Here is an 18,698-nt window from a genome sequence, read left to right as displayed (position 1 = left end):
TGTTTTTCCGCGACTGCAACGGTAGAGATATAATTTGATGGTGGTTCGATTAACCCTCTGCCAGGCACTTAAGCGTGAATTGCAGATTAATCACGCAGATGTGCATAACACATTTTTACGCTAGTTAAGAGTTCTCAATGTGAGATTTCTTGCCTATGTTATGACCAAAGAATCTGTGCACTTCCTAAGACCGTTAACTTTCAAAATTTGGTTTTCTAGAAGACTTGCACCTGTTCCCATTTCCAGGAAAACCATTACAGTCGGAAAAAAGTCCAAAGACATGTAACAATCCACACGAAAATGAGGGCGGACTAGGAAATAATTTGCTCAGAAATTTACACATCGGTTCATAAAAAGGTATGTTTGTCCTTCATTAATTGGGGACTATGTTTTTGCCTAGGACTTGTTGGTATGAACAGCTGGGAGTTGTAGCATATATGTTAAGACTCTATGAACCGCTATCAAATGGTAATTAAGGCGGGGTGGGAGGAGAGAATACCTTTTTTGTTTTGCAAATGTCTGTTTGAAGATACATTACAGTCGGTAATCTGCTCGCTTGTTTGGTAGCTAGGGTTTAAGAGCAGCTCCATTTCTCACTTTAAGAAATACAGCAACCATCCACTTTTTATGTACTTATTTTTACTCATACAACACGCGTTTTGGGCTTTCCTCCATCTACAATTGGCGTAACACATATTTCAATCTTTATTTAACACATCGCTAAAAACATCGAGAGCCGGCCGCAGTGGCCGAGCGGTTCTAGGCGCTTCAGTCCGGAACTGCGCTGCTGCTACGGTCGTAGGTTCGAATCCTGCCTCGGGCATGGATGTGTGTGATGTCCTTAGGTTAGCTAGGTTTAAGTTGTTCTAAGTCTAGGGGACTAGATGTTAAGTCCCATAGTGCTTGGAGCCATTTGAATTTGAAAAACATCGACAGCAATTTGGGTGCTGAAGCTGCCATTTTGTTGTACATTTATAAGCGTGGCACAAACAGTTTCTCTTTGTGTGTTGCACAAAAATAGCGGAGCATCCGCCATGTTGCCGACTGGCATCTCTCTCTCTCTCTCTCTCTCTCTCTCAACATGTTTGTGCGGCACACAGGACTTTAATGGTATGGTTCATACTCAGTCGCGTTCTCCATACCCATTTCCTGTCATCGTTCACCTGCATTTCTGACAATCGCTTCCGCTCATGAGTCCTTTCCAAACTTCTGTAAAGAAGTACTTTCATACTGTCTATGTTGCTTACAAGTATGCCTGTACTTCGTTATCTTAAATTGTCCATGTAACGAGCTTATGTCTTGGTGCGCGCGTCATCCAACGTAATCAACGATTTCTTATATGTAATCGTCCGACCAAACTAGAGTTAACTAATCCCCATAAGGAGTCCACAAGTCAGTAGCTAGCTTGCCTTCGTACAGTGTATATTTGGTCGGCGTGTTTAGCTCCTTTTTAATAAGAGGTTCCAGTAGCTGTACAGATTTATTATTCACTATTAGTAGCATCTACTACGTTAAATAAAAGCAATTTAGACTGTGTGGTTACTTCTAAATATTTATGTTCTTGTTAGCTAGGTTTTGTATGGTCTCTTCCCTGGACTACGCACATGTACATTTTTTAACTTTACATAGAGTTCGTTTTGGCTAATCTAAGGGGTAATTATTGTTGAGGCATTCTTTAGCCTTGTGTGAGGTATAGAGCCTATCACTGAATACAAAAACGATTTTCTTTGATGAATTCGTCAAGGTAACATCTGATACTGCACACATTTCATTAATTTAAATACTTAGCAACAGTAAGGTGTACGGGAACACAGCATTAGTAACGTTAATTTTTGATTTTTTATTTAATATATACGTCTCGTAGGCCCTAGTAAAAAATAAAAACAAGAATTACAGTTTTACGATTCATCGACAACTGGTAATGAGAAATGGAGCACTGTTCAGTTGGAGATGGTTGTGAGAAGAGACTAACTATGGTTGTACTAAGAGAAGCATCTTGTTTTCCCTGAAGTGAGTCAAGGAAATCACAGCTACCAATGGTTGGTTGGTTGATTTGGGTGAGGGGACCAAACAGCGAGGTTCAAAAAATGTTCAAATGGGTGTGAAATCTTGTAGGACTTAACTGCTAAGGTCATCAATCCCTAAGCTTACACACTACTTAACCTAAATTATTCTAAGGACAAACACACACATCCATGGAGGACTCGAACCTCCGCCGGGACCAGCCGCACAGTCCATGACTGCAGCGCCTGAGACCGCTCGGCTAATCCCGCGCGGCCAAACAGCGAGGTCATCGGTCCCATCGGATTAGGGAAGGATGGGGAAGAAAGGCGGCCGTATCATTTCAAAGGAATCAGCCCGGGATTTGCCATAAGCAATTTAGGGAAATCATGGAAAATCTAAATCAGGATGACCGGGCGCGGATTTGAACCGTCGTCCTCCAGAATACAAGTGTAGTGTGTGAGCTACCAACGATTTAGCATTTCGAGCTGGTATGAGTTTCCACTATAGACCTTAGAAATGCTTTTTCCGCATTGAAAAATACTGCTTCCGATTTCAATAAATTGAAATTCTTTCAAACATATTTTGTTATACTTAAGAATTGAGTTTCCTCCAAAACCTAGTCTGGTGGTTTCCCCTGCAATTTGCTATTCGTGTATGCAGATCTGCATTACCCGTTCAAAAGACTTTCATAGTAGAGCTCAAAGTGCAATTATTAAGTACGAGGTGTGAGACGGAGGGAACGAAGTATATGCGTAGATTCCGCAACGAAAACTTGTAGCGTGACTCCAGTGTGGGTATATAAGCACCGACGTGTCGGCAAGGGATCGGTGTGTTATTCGTGTCATTCCGACGTGCGTGTGGTAAAAGCAGAAACTGAACTTTGACGACGTTATTACTAAATGAGTCCAGACGGGACCAACGTTCTGTTGTTCTTTTCTTGGCTGCCAAAGGACAAACACCGGTAGGCATCCACCTGAGAATGAAGAACGTGTGTGGGGCAGCATATCTGTCAAAAAACACCGTTGCACCGTTGCGGAATGATGCGCCAAGGGCTGCAGCTACTTCATGATAACGCACGTCCCCATATCGCAAATGTCGTAACGCAGAACTTATGCCGTCTCAAGTGGGAGACACTAAAGCACCTGCCCTATAGTCCTGATCTTTTCGCATGCGATTATCACGCATTTGGTCCCTTAAAAAAGGGCTCGAAGGGTCGTCGATTCCTGTCGGACGATGATCTGCAGCAGGCAGTTACGGACTTCCTCAGGCAACAGACACGGAATTTCATCAAATCGGCATCTTTAACGCTGGATGAGTGTCTCAGTGCTCACGACGATTCTGTCTGATTGGCATATAGCTTTTGGACCGTACGGTCTTCGAATCGAATCATATACGCTGCAGCAGCGACCTCAAACAGAAGCTTTTGATCGCCCTTTATAATTTGAATTGCACCCCAAAAAGGGGCATAGAATTATTTTGTAAGAAATATCTTTCGTCGACTAACAGCCCCTACTCAGCGTCCTGCTAATCAGCAGCTACAGCTTGACATTACGCTTCATACATCCTCGCATTTTTACTCTCGGAATTGTAGCCATCTGCAGTTGCAACTCTTAACGGAGCTGCAAGAGTTGCTGCATAACATTACGTAACTGTTCCATGTTTATTTATGTACAGTCTCTTTACATAATCTGTAAGACAAATGTGGATTTGTCGGACCTGCGCTTACATGGCTGGCATGAACTTTCATTGTCCGGGATACATTACAGCAGTGACTGTGGCAGCATATTTTCCTAAATAAGAGATGTAAGGATGAGGGGAGTATGTTCGGTCTCATGCAGGGAACGGTGCAGCTTTTTCGTAGTGCATCAGGAAGTGTAACCACCACGCGCGGAATGATAAGCAACGTCGGTGCGACGCAACACGAGATAAAATAAAGACAAGCCGCTCTTCCGCAGCACATGACAAGGAAGTCATGTCCAAGATTTCTGACGACCATCGCTGTAGTTTTCCCAAAAGGATTATCATCTTTAATGTGACGAACCTGTGAAGAAGAGATAACACGGACTGAACGTTCTTAGAATTATGTAGTGCTCTTCATGTCCTTTCCTTCTTGTGGCCACATAGAGCCACTTAAAGCAACGACCCACCAGGGCAGCTGCACACAAAGAACATTGGCACCTGAAAACTGCCCAGTGCCTCAGAAACTGGTGACACAGATCAGGTGTGGTTCAAAATGGCTCTGAGCACTATGAGACTTAACTTCTGAGGTCATCAGTCCCCTAGAACTTAGAACTACTTAAACCTAACTAACCTAAGGACATCACACACATCAATGCCCGAGTGAGGATTCGAACCTGCGACCGAAGCGGTCGCGCGGTTCCAGACTGTAGCGCCTAGAACCGCTCGGCCACCTCGGCCGGCATCAGGCGTGGAAGTGACTGCCGGCCGGGGTAAATTTCTTTACATTTTTCCTCTTCCTCATTGTCCAAATCGAAAATATGTATTGACCATTTTAAATTTTAGTGAAACGTACGATTTTGACTGGCAAATAGTGTTAGAGCTATATCCTTACTTTGACTCTTCGGCAGTTATGTTATGTGCTGGAGTACATTAACAGTAGACGTAAATAAATAAGTAAAAAGTACTTGCGACACGTGAAATGCAGAATATTCTTATGCGTAACTTCACAATTCCTAATTAGTTCGCATTCGGGAGGACGACGGTTCAATCCCGCGTCCGGCCATCGTGATTTAAGTTTTCCGTGATTTCCCTAAATCACTCCAGGCAAATGCCGGGATGGTTCCTTTGAAATGGCACGGTCGACTTCCTTCCCCGTCCTTCCCAAATCCAATGAGACCGATGACCTCGCTGTTTGGTCTCTTCCCCCAAAACAATCCAATCCAATCCTAATTAGTTAGAGAAAGGACCAGTAAAATCTGTAGCAAACGGTACTTTTTCCCAATAAGTACACTACTGGCCATTAAAATTGCTACACCACGAAGATGACGTGCTACAAACGCGAAATTTAACCGACAGGAAGAAGATGCTGTGATATGCAAATGATTAGCTCTTCAGAGCATTCACACAAGGCTGGCGCCGGTGCCGACACCTACAACGTGCTGACATGAGGAAAGTTTCCAATCGATTTCTCATACACAAACAGCAGTTGACTGGCGTTGCCTGGTGAAACGTTGTTGTGATGCCTCGTGTAAGGAGGAGAAATGCGTACCATCACGTTTCCCGACTTTGATAAAGGTCGGATTGTAGCCTATCGCGACTGCGGTTTATCGTATCGCGACATTGCTGCTCGCGTTGGTCGAGATCCAATGACTGTTAGCAGAATATGGAATCGTTGGGTTCAGGAGGGTAATACGGAACGCCGTGCTGGATCCCAACGGCCTCGTATCACTAGCAGTCGAGATGACAGGCATCTTATCCGCATGGCTGTAACGGATCGTGCAGCCACCTCTCGATCCCTGAGTCAACAGATGGGGACGTTTGCAAGACAACCATCTGCACTAACAAAAATGGCTCTGAGCACTATGGGACTTAACATATATGGTCATCAGTCGCCTAGAACTTAGAACTACTTAAACCTAACTAACCTAAGGACATCACACAACACCCAGTCATCACGAGGCAGAGAAAATCCCTGACCCCGCCGGGAAACTGCACTAACAGTTCCACAACGTTTGCAGCAGCATGGACTATCAGCTCGGAGACCATGGCTTCAGTTACCCTTCATGCTGCATCACAGACAAGATCGCCTGCGATGGTGTACCCAACGACGAACCTGGGTGCACGAATGGCAAAACTTCATTTTTTCGGATGAATCCAGGTTCTATTTACAGCACCATGATGGTCGCATCCGTGTTTGGCGACATCGCGGTGAACGCACATCGGAAGCGTGTATTCGTCATAGCCATACTGGCGTATCACCTGGCGTGATGGTATGGGGTGCCATTGGTTACACGTATCGGTCACCTCTTGTTCGCATTGACGGCACTTTGAACAGTGGACGTTACATTTCAAATGTGTTACGACCCGTGGCTCTACCCTTCATTCGATCCCTGCGAAACCCTACATTTCAGCAGGATAATGCACGACCGCATGTTGCAGGTCCTGTACGGGCCTTTGTGGATACAGAAAATGTTCGACTGCTACCCTGGCCATCACATTCTCCAGATCTCTCACAAATTGAAAACGTCTGGTCAATGGTGTCCGAGCAACTGGCTCGTCACAATACGCCAGTCACTACTCTTGATGAACTGTGGTATCGTGTTTAAGCTGCATGGGCAGCTGTACCTGTTCACGCTGTCCAAGCTCTGTTTGACTCAATGCCCAGGCTTATCAATGCCGTTATTACGGCCAGAGATGGTTGTTCTAGGTACTGAATTCTCAGGATGTATGCACCCAAATTGCGTGCAAAAGTAATCACATGTCAGTTCTAGTATAATATATTTGTTCAATGAATACCCATTTATCATCTGCATTTCTTCTCGGTGTAGCAATTTTAATGGCCAGTAGTGTATTTTCGCGTATTGTATAAACACGAATTATAATCTGTACAGATATGTTTTGCTCTTTTAATAGACCTGCTTCAACTGTCAAGACCGGTTAGGGTGGCGCGGTAATTAGTGCATTGGACTTTTGTTGGAGAGAATTGGGTTACAAATCCCTGTTTGAAAAACACAAGTTTAGTTTTTCCGTAGCTACCTTAAACAACTGAAGGACCATATCTGGAGTTAATTTTATAATATCATGGCCGAATTAAAGCCGCCATTTATGCAGATTAAGTTTGTGCCCTGTCTCCAATGACCTCGCCATCAGGAAAAAATTGAACAGTAATCTTCCGTCGTTCATGGCTGACATGGCCCATACGTCGTGATGCTTAATCATGGGGTATGTAGCTACAGCGCTTCTGGTAAAGAATCTAACGTAGAGTTCATGCCATCTGACAGATAGCCAATTTCAAAAAATGGTTCAAATTGCTCTGAGCACTATGCGACTTAACTTCTGAGGTCATCAGTCGCTTAGAACTTAGAACTAATTAAACCTAACTAACCTAAGGACATCACACACATCCATGCCCGAGGCAGGATTCGAACCTGGGACCGTAGCGGTTGCTCGGTTCCAGACTGTAGCGCCCAGAACCGCACGGCCACTCCGAGCGGCTTCGCCAATTTCCTGCGTTAATTTTTAAGTGCATCACGACATCTAAAAAATTCTGACAACCACAAAAAAGGGAACGCCATACTAATTAACTGTGTCTTCGTAGATCTGTAACAAATCAATATAAAGTAACCACTATTTAGTTTGACCTGCAGCAGTTCGTACCATCTCGTTCAGAAAAAAAACGTCTCAGTAATTAGTTGACAATTTGATTATGCTGTAACTAACGTTTCCATTAGTATTTGTATCAAGAAAAGCAGATATTTAACGGTAAAATGGGGACTCCTTAATGTCTAGCGTAAGTTGAATCATTGTCATACAGGTTTCGATAGAGTTGGTTCAAATGGCTCTGAGCACTATGGGACTTAACAGCTGTGGTCATCAGTCCCCTAGAACTTAGAACTACTTAAACCTAACTAACCGAAGGACATCACACACATCCATGCCCGAGGCAGGATTCGAACCTGCGACCGTAGCAGTCGCGCGGTTCCGGACTGCGCGCCTAGAACCGCTAGACCCTCGCGGCCGGCTTCGATAGAGTACAGACTCGAAAATAGCAGTATCACTTCTTCACGAATTATTGCTCGTTCTGATGATTTTACTTGTGGTTGAAGTAATAACTAAATATCACCGACGAAATTCTGTACACAGGAAATAAGAACGATAAATTGTCCTATATTGTGACAAGATCGAATTTCGCGACAGGTAGAGTAGCATTCGCTGTGAGCTGATCCTACCAGAAGGCAGAGCATTGCTTCCTTGATGTGCATGCAATCAAGCTCGGCGTCTTAGGGTTTACTGTGTTCAACGCTACATCAAGGTCACGGTCGTCATTGAAGGAGAGTTTCTGTCAAAGCAAAGCAACGTGCAGGTGAATTAGGATGAAAACGCACCTGGTATGAGAAAGTCTCGATATTTCATGCGACGAAACTCCGTCTTCACTTTTTTGCCGCTCTCATCGCAGCCAAATTTCAGCCAGCCTTTATTGGCAAGGCAACTGTCCACACTTAACAAAATTTATTTTACTTATTAGTTCTGTACCTTATAACATTAAGTTTGCTCCTCTTTTTATGTTATATTTTAACTACAAATTGTTGTAATGAAATCAAAGTCCCGAGGCAAATGTCGTGTTTACATGGTATGTTAATTTAAATGAAATCTAAGGAATAATTTGGCTTGTTTATTTGGAACTGTTACAGACAAACTAAATTAATTTAGTTGGGCCAATTTTTGAACAACATACCTATCGCAAAATTGGACAGTGAATTTTCATTGAGCTATGCCGTTTTGAAGATATCACCTTCGTAGCTATGCGGTTATCGTACTTCGACAGGAAGAGTGTAATTTCTATTCTGAGCATGTTCTGACGAGTCAGAAAGAAGACACTGACTTTTAATCAGTTTTCAATGTCAAACCGACAGTGCCATTATTGAATATGGAGTACCAACGACGGCAGCTTATGATGGGATCAGGACTTGGTAATTGTAGGAAGTATTGTAACATTTAATTAGAGTACAGCGGAAAACGACATAGATAACCCAAACCAAGAATTCCGGGACAGACTGTCGCGGCGCGAGACTAGTGCTCTCAACAGCACTATTCTTTTCGGTACAGTGTATCATGCTTGTAAATTTGTCTACAAGTATTCAGCAAGACGCCTAAATGGTATCGAACTTATTGTTCAGTTGTTCGTACCGTCTTATTCAGTAATTAACTGACGAAAATGGAGTTAACAATTTGATCATGTAGTCTGTATCAGATAGACAACAGTACGAGCATCCGTGTGCTCTTTATTGTGTGTTCTCTAGCAACGAGCCACTATATCCGAGAACTACGCAACCGATCCAGTATCAACTGATTTCACCGCTCAAAGTCCTACATAATTGATTTCTGGAAATCAAAATAAACAGGAATATTCGATACGTTCTTTTATATTCAGTTCTTATTAACGTTCCGAAGATCAATATCATCCTACAATATATGCCTTTTTTTAAAAAAAAAAAGTCTAGTTAGAAACTTGTTTCTAGTGTAATTCGAAAATGTAGTGAGAACCAACATCCTCTGGCGGTATCCAACATTCCTTAAAGTTTCAGCATTTTAAGGTAGGCCTGCAAGATGGGCATTTCCTCATACTGGCACACAGGCGTGTATTGAGCTTTTCCGGGTGGGAAAGACTAACATAAAATAAATTGTTGGACATTAATAGCTGCTGTGGTGATGGGAAAGATGAAGCTGTCGGTACAGTACGGAATAAAAGAGTGTCAGAAATAGTGAGCAAAAAACTTCAATGAAAGTAAATAAATACTGGATTATTCTAGTAGAGTACAATAATTTGTTACGGAGCACTGTCTGCTGCCTACATCGGACGCGTTATGTTAAACAACATCGTAAACTGTACAGAAATATTGGGTGATAATCAACGTGTTTAGATCGGCAGTGGCGGGGCATGGCACGTTTGAAATGCATCGAGTCCGTTTTCATTTTCAGAGCTACATTTCAAAACACAGTTCAGTTTATTTTTTGTCCTTGCGTTACCCTTAGGCATTTTTATGCAATTACATTGCGATTATTGCTTAAGGCCGCACTGGTCGGTATTCAGGATGTGAAACACGTGCCAAGGAACTACCGGCAGTGCACCGTTTCACGCTCCGCGTTAAATATCTTGCGTCTAATTGCAGGGATGGCAACGGTCTTGCCACAGCGGTTACACCGGTTCCCGTGAGGTCACCGAAGTTAAGCGCCGTCGGGCGTGGTTCGCACTTGGATGGGTGACCATCCTGGCCGCCATGCACTGTTGCCATTTTTCGGGGTGCACTCAGCCTCTCGATGCCAATTGAGGAGCTACTCGACCGAATAGTAGCGGCTTCGGTCAAGAATACCATCATAACGATCGGGAGATCTGTGTGCTGACCCCACGCCCCTCCTATCCGCATCCTCAGCTGAGGATGACACGGCGGTCGGGTGGTCCCGGTAGGCCACTCGTGGCCTGAAAACGGAATGCTTTAAATGTAGGTATGCAAATTTCAAATCAGAGCTAAACATTTCGGAATCGTGTTTGACATGCGTTTTAACACACAATATAACAACGACCGTCATCTACTCTTTTTATGACGAGGATGATAGGAAACTTTGCCTTTTACATGATGCTGCAGTTTTAAACGTCCCTTCTTTTGTCTGGTGTCGGGAGAGAGAGAGAGAGAGAGAGAGAGAGAGAGAGAGAGAGAGAGAGAACTAACCGGGAATGATCTAACAGAACGTCTAGACAGCACAGAACATTCAATCTAACTGCTTCGACTCGCAATTAACTCGTACCCTACGACATGTCAGAATCGATGCAAGTAACCTGACCCCTGAAGTCGATAAATGAAACTATGTTACCGAATTTGTAGCCGTTTTAATTGAAACGAGTTTCACTGCAAAACATTTGATGTCAAAGAAGCTCAGTCTTTTAAGTTATATATCTAATTCTGCCAACTAGGAAAGACCTGTGCTTTGTGAAAGCTTTGTTGTCGTTCCTAAAAGATCGTACGTACATATAAAATTTCGATAAAAATTCTCCATACCAGGTAATTCCTTTGTTGGTGTGTAAATACCACTTCGCGCGCCCTGCCTCGTATTCCCTTTTTTATCATTTTATAGAGCTTCACAATGCATGTTCGTGGACACTGTCTGATCTTAGCCGAGGACTACTTCATGCACAGTATGTCACCAACACGACTTCGTAGAAACCGTCAGCACAGATATTGCCTAATATTGTGCCAGTGACAAGGTTACTAGAGAGTCATCGAGCGAAGTGCCATAGTGGTACGGACCGTATTACACTGTAACAGATCTTTATCGAATATCTGTTTTGAAAGACTTTTTATAAAATCTTTACTGGGGTAATTTTACGAGGATCACTCCAAAAGAAATGCACACTATTTTTGTAAAAATACAGTTTTCATTCTGCATGCGTGAAAGTTTTCCAGTGTGTAGATACATCCTTCCCGCTTGTTTTCAAACTTAGTTCAACCTGATTCCGTGAATGGCGCCGTCACAGCATATCTTCAAGATGGCTGCTATACTTGACGTTCGTCAGAAGCAACGTGATGTCATAGAATTCCTGTGCTGTGAAAACGAGACTGGGAAACATCCACAAGAGGTTGAAAAAGGTGTATGGAGATGCTGCTGTCGATCGCAGTACAGTTAGTCGGTGAGAAAGCAGGTTACGTGATGAAAGCAGACACGGCAATATTGAGGACTGTCCCCGCAGTGGCAGGCCTCGTACTGCACACACTCCAGACAATGTGCAGAGAGTTAACGAATTGGTGACTGCTAACAGATGCATCGCAGTGAACGAATTGTCACGCTACGTTGGGATAGGGGAAGGAAGTATTTGCAGAATACTGAAAGTGTTGGCGTTAAAAAAGGTCTGTGCCAGGTGGGTTCCCAGGATGTTGACAGTGGCTCACAAAGAAACAAGAAAAATGATATGCAGCGAACTTTTGGAACAGTACGAGAATGGCGGAGATGAATTTCTTGGAAGAATTGTGACAGGTGATGAAACGTGGCTCCATCATTTTTCACCAGAGACGAAGAGGCAATCAATGGAGTGGCATTCAAAACCACACCTTCTGCTGGAAAAATTATGGCTACGGTGTTTTTCGATTGCGGAGGACTCTTGCTTGTGGACATCATGCCAAGTGGAACCACCATAAATTCTGATGCATATGAGACGACACTGAAGAAACTTTAAGCTCGACTGAGTCGTGTTCGACTACATCGGCAAAAGCAGGATGTTTTGCTGTTGCACGACAATGCACGGCCCCATGTCAGTCAAAAAACCATGGAAGCGAACACAAAATTGGGATGGACAACTCTGAAACACCCGCCTTACAGTCCTGACCTGGCTCCATGTCACTATCATCTCTTTGGGAAACTGAAAGACTCTCTTTGTGGAACAAGGTTTGAAGATGATGACTCCCTTGTGCACGCTGCCAAACAGTGGTTCCAACAGGTTGTCCCAGAATTTTACCGTGCGGGTGTACAGGCGCTGGTTCCAAGATGGCGTAAGGTAGTTGATAGGGATGGAAATTATGTGGAGAAAAGAAAATATTGTTCCTAAAGGATGTATCTACACACTGTAAAACTATCAAACATGTAGAATAAAAGATGGATTTAAAAAAAAATGGTGTGAATTTATTTTGGAGTGACCCTCGTAGCTCATATTTTATAACGACTAACTTTACCTTTATGCACGTGCTCATTGTGGGGAAAAGATATTTTTCTCGAAAGATAAGGAAAAAAGAGAGTGCAAAAGTAAAGTATTGTAAATATCTCATCATCTGTAGAGCAACGAACACATGACGAAAGTCACCCTAGCTGCCAGCATTCGGCGCGGCTGACAAGAGTATGTTTGTATAGACTCCCTCAGGGAAACATCTAATAGGAATATTAATAAACTCTTCGTTATTGAGGTTGAGTAAGTGATCCGACGAACTATCCGTGCCAAATCTCATTTATACGGATAGCCTGCACAGAGCTACCGTTCCCGTCTTAGACTACGGTAACATTGTCTCTGTGAAATTACTTTCCTAAAAGTATTAACTGGCAAATACAAGAAATACTTTATGAAGGTGTAAAATAACTGCAGCCGACCTGAAAAACAATTTCTTGTTAATTCCCACGCGAATATCCGTAATCGCTTGTATCCATCTGGAGACTTTCTAAAAAGAATAGTGTCTGTTATGAGAAGGACTTACATACAGTGTCAACATAGACGGTATAGACTAGACCAGGGGTTCCCAACAAAATTTTCTTGAGGACCCCCTCATCGAGCGTCACTGGTACCTTGTCATATCACAGTATCAAGTACCTAAAAAAGCCAAATTGAGACTTTTTATACGTTTTCTATTTTTGTTTCTTGGAAAAAACATTGACATATTCATTACTGAAAAACTATCGAGCTTAAAACTTTTTCAATTTAGCCATCATTGTTATTGTTAAATTTTTGATTATTGCTCAAAATCTTTGTCTTCAAATCTGGGTGTTTAATATAACAAACTCCTTAAAAAAATAAAAATTGAGAATGAACTGAAAATGACAGGAAAAAATTAAAACTGAGTGTATTGATCTTTCAAGTGTACCACACTTGAGATTGCATTAAGCAGACATGTGTGAAAAATAAGAAAACACTCATTTCATACAAGGTATTATTTATTTCAAAAAATACAGTTACAATAGAGTACTCCATCAGTATACAGTTAGTTTTAATTTTTAGTTCTTAATGAGATGAGTTCAATCTGACCTTTGAGTCCATTATTTCTGAAATATTAGGTTCCGAACTTGAAACTTTCACTCTGAAATCCGACCGCATGTCGAGCCGATTCCTATATTTGTTTTTCATGAAACATGTGGAAGAAAATGCTTGCTCACACCGATATGTGGTTGCAAATGGAAGGATCTTTTTCATTGCCTCAACTCCAAGTTTCTTGTAGTCCTTCCGTGCTGATGCCCAGAAGTCTGTAATTTTATCGCCGATGAAAATGTTTATCATCGTACCACAGCTGGACAGATCCACAAGTTGATCTTGCTCTTCTTCAGTGAGGCCTTGGATTCTGTCTATTTCTTCACAGCTGAAGGGATTTCGAATGCATCTGTCGTCAGGGTCAGGTTCAGGGAAATACTCTCTAAAAGTGGTGGCCAGGCTGCGTAGATCCTCGGCTACATTGATCTTGATCTGGTCAGGCAAACTCCTCTGATGACCCCAAGAATTGTTTTAAAGTTGAAAAGTTAGTTCGTGACTCGTTTTTTATCCTTGACGCCCAGATCTGACACTTTTTTACTATAGCACTAATCTTATCCTCAACTTTGAACACGTCTACATTTTTTTCCCTTGTAAACTCAAGTTTAACACATTCAAGTGTTCAAACATATCAGCTAAGTACGCAACTAGGAAAAGCCAAGAGAAGTTAGTGAGAAAATCCGCGTACTTTGTGCCAAGAAGGAAGACACGAACCTTGTCTCTAAGTTCAAAAAATCTTGACAAAATTCCACCTCGAGAAATCCATCTTGCTTGCGTATGAATAAGAAGTTGCTCATGCTCACTGCCGATCTATTTACACCCTAGGAAGACGCTAGACGCAGAAGTTAGCGTTCGCTAAAGCTCTGCTCATGCGGGAAGCGGCCAAAACAAAAAATCTGTTGTCATACGAAATATATTTAATGTATTTTTTATTCTAATAGCATCTTGCGGACCACTCTGGCATAGCTCACGGACCCCTGGGGGTCCGCGGACCACCTGTTGGGAACCACTGGACTAGACAATGGAGAAGTTAATAACAGGAAGGGAGTGTATAGTAAAATGCCAAGAAAAGAACAATGACTGAAATTTCAATGCAGGTCTAACACGGAAGTTGGTAAGAGAGTAAATTAGATGTACAATAAGGGAATTAATGTCGGGAAGACGTGTAGGTGGACCTACCGCAAGATCATCTAGTCTCCAAGAATGTGGTCTATCATAAGAACAACAATATTCTGTAGGCTATACAAGGCGCGAGAGGAAAACTTTTGTTTTCTTATATATTGAGCTGAATAGTTCTACCAGTAAAAGGCATCTGGTTTTACTAGGAAGATAAGACTCATTCATTTCCCTTCTTCTCAGCGTCGACTGGGAACTGCGGTACATTTATAAACGTTCTGGTTCGTGAAGACTAACTGTGCGGAACCTGAATTCCTGCATAAGGATTTAGTTCATCAGGAACATCTGGATCTGTTATCAACATATCTACTCAAATTCGTTACACCTGATTGTAAATTAAATATGTGCGAACCATAAATAAACGGAGAATAGCGCTAAAAATGTTCATATTTCCATGATTTCACAGAGACCATTTTATCTGGAATTTGTGCTCAGATATTTTCTCCTAAATGAGCAAAAAATTAAAGTCTGGTCGCCTTACGGTAGTTATCTGTAGGACTCTAATTTTTATACGCGTGTAAACAAAATTTTCAACTGTCCAGCGTTCTGCCATGGTAAATAACTTGTCTGCCACATTTATAAAACTTTTTTCACGCCCTACTGTGTATACAGTACTATATCAAAAATGTATGAACTGAAAGATTGTACCGCGACAAGATGAAAAGTTCTTTCCTTCGCAGTAAAAGACTGTACCTCCTAAGTAAAAATAAAAGAGAACTTATTTTTCAATATAACCTGTTCTTGGGTCAATGTACTTTGTATAAATGTTTCCCAATGAGTAGACCTTATTCCTAAAGTGCGATTTTAGACGCTCTACAAACTAATCCTCTGTCATGAAAAAATGTTTCAGTCACAGATATGTTCACATCTGGGAGTAGGTGGAAACTAACACATCTAGAATAACGTAAATGAGATGAATAGTTCGTATTTCAAATACATACTTTCCCACTGCCAAAGCAGCTTTCGGAACAGACTAGTCGAGAGAAAAATCGATATTTTGCTTAGCAATCTGTGCCGTTTCTCACGCTTTTAGAAGATGTTTTCGCGAATTATCACTTTACTCCTTGCAAAGTAATTAATGAGGAAAGTCTCACACGCGAGATGTGTGGTGCACCATGTCTCATCCCCACTAACAAATCAGCACAAAAAAATTGGATACATGATTAAACAGTACAAATTGTGTTAAAAAGTTGGTTTCCTAATTTGATTTTACCCAGCGTCCTTAGCTGGTGGAAATGAAGGTCCAGATTCCTTATAATCCGCCATCAACTTTAGAAGAATTTACACTGGTTATAAACTGTAGAAAACTAAGAATTTTCCATCGAACGAAATATGCTATGTATACAAAACTGGGAATATTTCGCAATTCGAGTTGACGCTTGATATACGTTCTGACATAACATGTGCCAACATTAAGAAAGCCTGATACCAACTCCATCTCTCTCCATCTTGTCTCCGTATACTAGAGAAGTAGTTATACTGTCCTTGTATTGTTGAGGAAGGACTTTCATGTTAACCCATTTACAAAACTTCAACGCTTAGAATAAGGAACAAGTGAAATGGATACGCGCAATGAGAGGAACGACACGTGAGGTTAAATTCCAAACTGATAAACAGATAATTGTCAAAGTGGAGTAGACTGACGATTTAGATTTGTTTCGTAACTGAACATCAGCCTTTTGAACGTCGATACTACACACAGAGAATTACGACTTTTTCTATATTTCGCAAGTTTTCAGAAAGAAATTACCTTCTCATAAAATTCATTTGACGTATTAACGATCTCACGTAGACACGTGTACGATACACCTGAAAATCTATGCCATGCTTAAGCAACACATTTATGTCAGTGCTTCAGCTTTTCGAATAATTATCCAGCACCTCCTAGTTTACTGACGAAAATGGATCAGTGCGTCTCCATTTAGGGAGGGTAAATGAAACTCTGATGTCTAATCGACGATGACGTCATTAGAGACTCCGTCGGACTAAGTTGAGTCCTTTTCAAAGAAAATGTTCCAACATTTGCCTTAAAGGAATTAGGGAAATCATGGGAAACCTGGATCTGGGTGACCGGACGCGGGTTTCAACTTAATCACTGCGCTAGGTCGTTTAACCCCAGTCGATAAGTCATCAGTTAGCGGACGAATAATACCGTAAAACTGCATACTAGATACTGCCAATTTCAATCTTGCACTAATTCCAGAGCAAAGGAATCAGTTCGTACAATACATTCTCCAATGAGATTACAGAGATTACTGAAACAAACTTATTTTAAAAGACAATTAAAAAGTATCTATTAAGTAATACATACTATGCTTAGGTAACAAAGAGTAGGGGTTGGTAAGAAAATGTAACACAGATACGTAATAATAACAAAACTTCTCTATTAAAAATCATTACACTTCCGCACTAAACTGTGGAAAATTTTACTCCGAAGCTAAGGTCTACAATGGATAATATACTCAGCTCATCTTCATTCTGAGCTCAACATCTCGCTCATTATGGAGCGATGCTGACTCACTTTTACAGTCAACCAAATGGTAAAATGCGGTACACAAAATGGAACTCAAACAATGTCACTATAGTCCTGACGTCAGCTGGTGGAAAGTGTGTAGTGTTACATTACGAAATTACTTGTATGTAGTGTGTCTTGTGATCGCCATTGAGAAATGAATGTATACTGTTCACTAGCTTTTTACATTATCCAATAACATCTTTGTAGAACAATACAGTACACTAGGGATAAACCACGTGAAATTGCGTGAGGATGGATTCCCCAGTCTCCATCGCGTCATGCTGATTTGGGTTTTCCGCGGATTCCGTAAAATACTTCGGGCAAATGTCGGGATGGTTCTTAATACAAGTCGACGGCGGGCTATCTGCCCGGCTCTTTTCAGACTAGACCTGTTAGAATGGAAATGGCTCTTTATATGAATTATGCTTTTTTTTCTTAACGAGTAATACCGTGGTGTGTCCTCTACCCTTGTAGAAGTTATCCACGGATGAATGAAGCTACGATACGTTAATAACGTTCTTGTAGTGTTATAGTAAATATTCCTCCTGTTGCTACTGGGATGTTTAGTAGCATTTATATAATTTATTTTATTCGCTGCTGCTCATATGTGCGCCTTTAGTTGGCTGAAATTTGGAAATTTGTGGTAAGGTCTTATGGGACCAAACTGCCGAGGTCATCGCTCCATAAGCCTGCACACTATTTAATTTAAACTAACTTACGCTATGGACAACACACACACCCATGCCCGAGGAAGGACTCGAACCTCCGACGGGGGGAGCCGCACGGATCGTGACAAGACGCCCAGTTGGCTAATATGATGAACCAGGTGATTCAGTAACAATCAGCAGCCATACAAGAAATAATTTTAGCTGACACAGTTTTTGTTGCTGAGACCAATATGAATAATAATTATAAATAAGAATGTTGAGAGTCAGACGCCCGGTTAGCCGTGCGCTCCAACGCACTACATTCCGGGCGGGAAAGCGTGGCGGTCCCCGGCACGAATCCGCCCGGCAGATTAGTGTCGAGGTCCGGTGTGCCGGCCAGTCTGTGGATGGTTTCTAAGGCGGTTTTCCATCTGCCTCGGCGAATGCGGGCTGGTTCCCCCATTCCGCCTCAGTTAAACTATGTCGGCGATTGCTGCGCAAACAATTTCTCCACGTACGCGTACACCATAATTACTCTACTACGCAAACATTGAGGTTACACTCGTCTGGTGTGAGACGTTTCCGGGGGGTCCACTGGGGACCGAACGGCACGGTAACCCTGGGTTCGGTGTGGGGCGGCGGTGGGGTGAGTGGACTGCTGTAGCCTGTTGTGGCGTTTTGATCCATTGAGGGCTACGGCGGGGACGAAGCCTCTCCGTCGTTTCTAGGTCCCCAGTTCAATACAATACAATGTTGAGAGTCAATTGTGCCGTCGGCGTGGCACTGTAAGGCGTGTTGCAAGCGCAAAAATAATGAAAAGCTGTAAATGATGAAAAGCAGTTTTTGTAGTCACTTGAGCCTTGTCGTGGACTGAGCAGGATGAGGTGAAACCAGGGTGGTA

At 42.2% G+C, this 18,698-nt stretch overlaps 1 protein-coding gene and 1 pseudogene across 1 annotated transcript in view; one reads left to right on the top strand and one right to left on the bottom strand.

Moving 5' to 3' along the window:
• LOC124722863 (cuticlin-5) overlaps positions 1-18,698 on the bottom strand; it is a 325,648-nt gene that overhangs the window by 214,267 nt on the left and 92,683 nt on the right. The window lies entirely within an intron of this gene.
• LOC124723835 lies at positions 9,859-9,976 on the top strand (annotated as a pseudogene).

Source organism: Schistocerca piceifrons, chromosome X (genome assembly GCF_021461385.2).
Source record: "Schistocerca piceifrons isolate TAMUIC-IGC-003096 chromosome X, iqSchPice1.1, whole genome shotgun sequence".
Classification (NCBI taxonomy): Eukaryota; Metazoa; Arthropoda; class Insecta; order Orthoptera; family Acrididae; genus Schistocerca; species Schistocerca piceifrons.
Note: the sequence above shows the minus strand (reverse complement) of the source record. Positions and strands in the feature narration are given on the sequence as shown.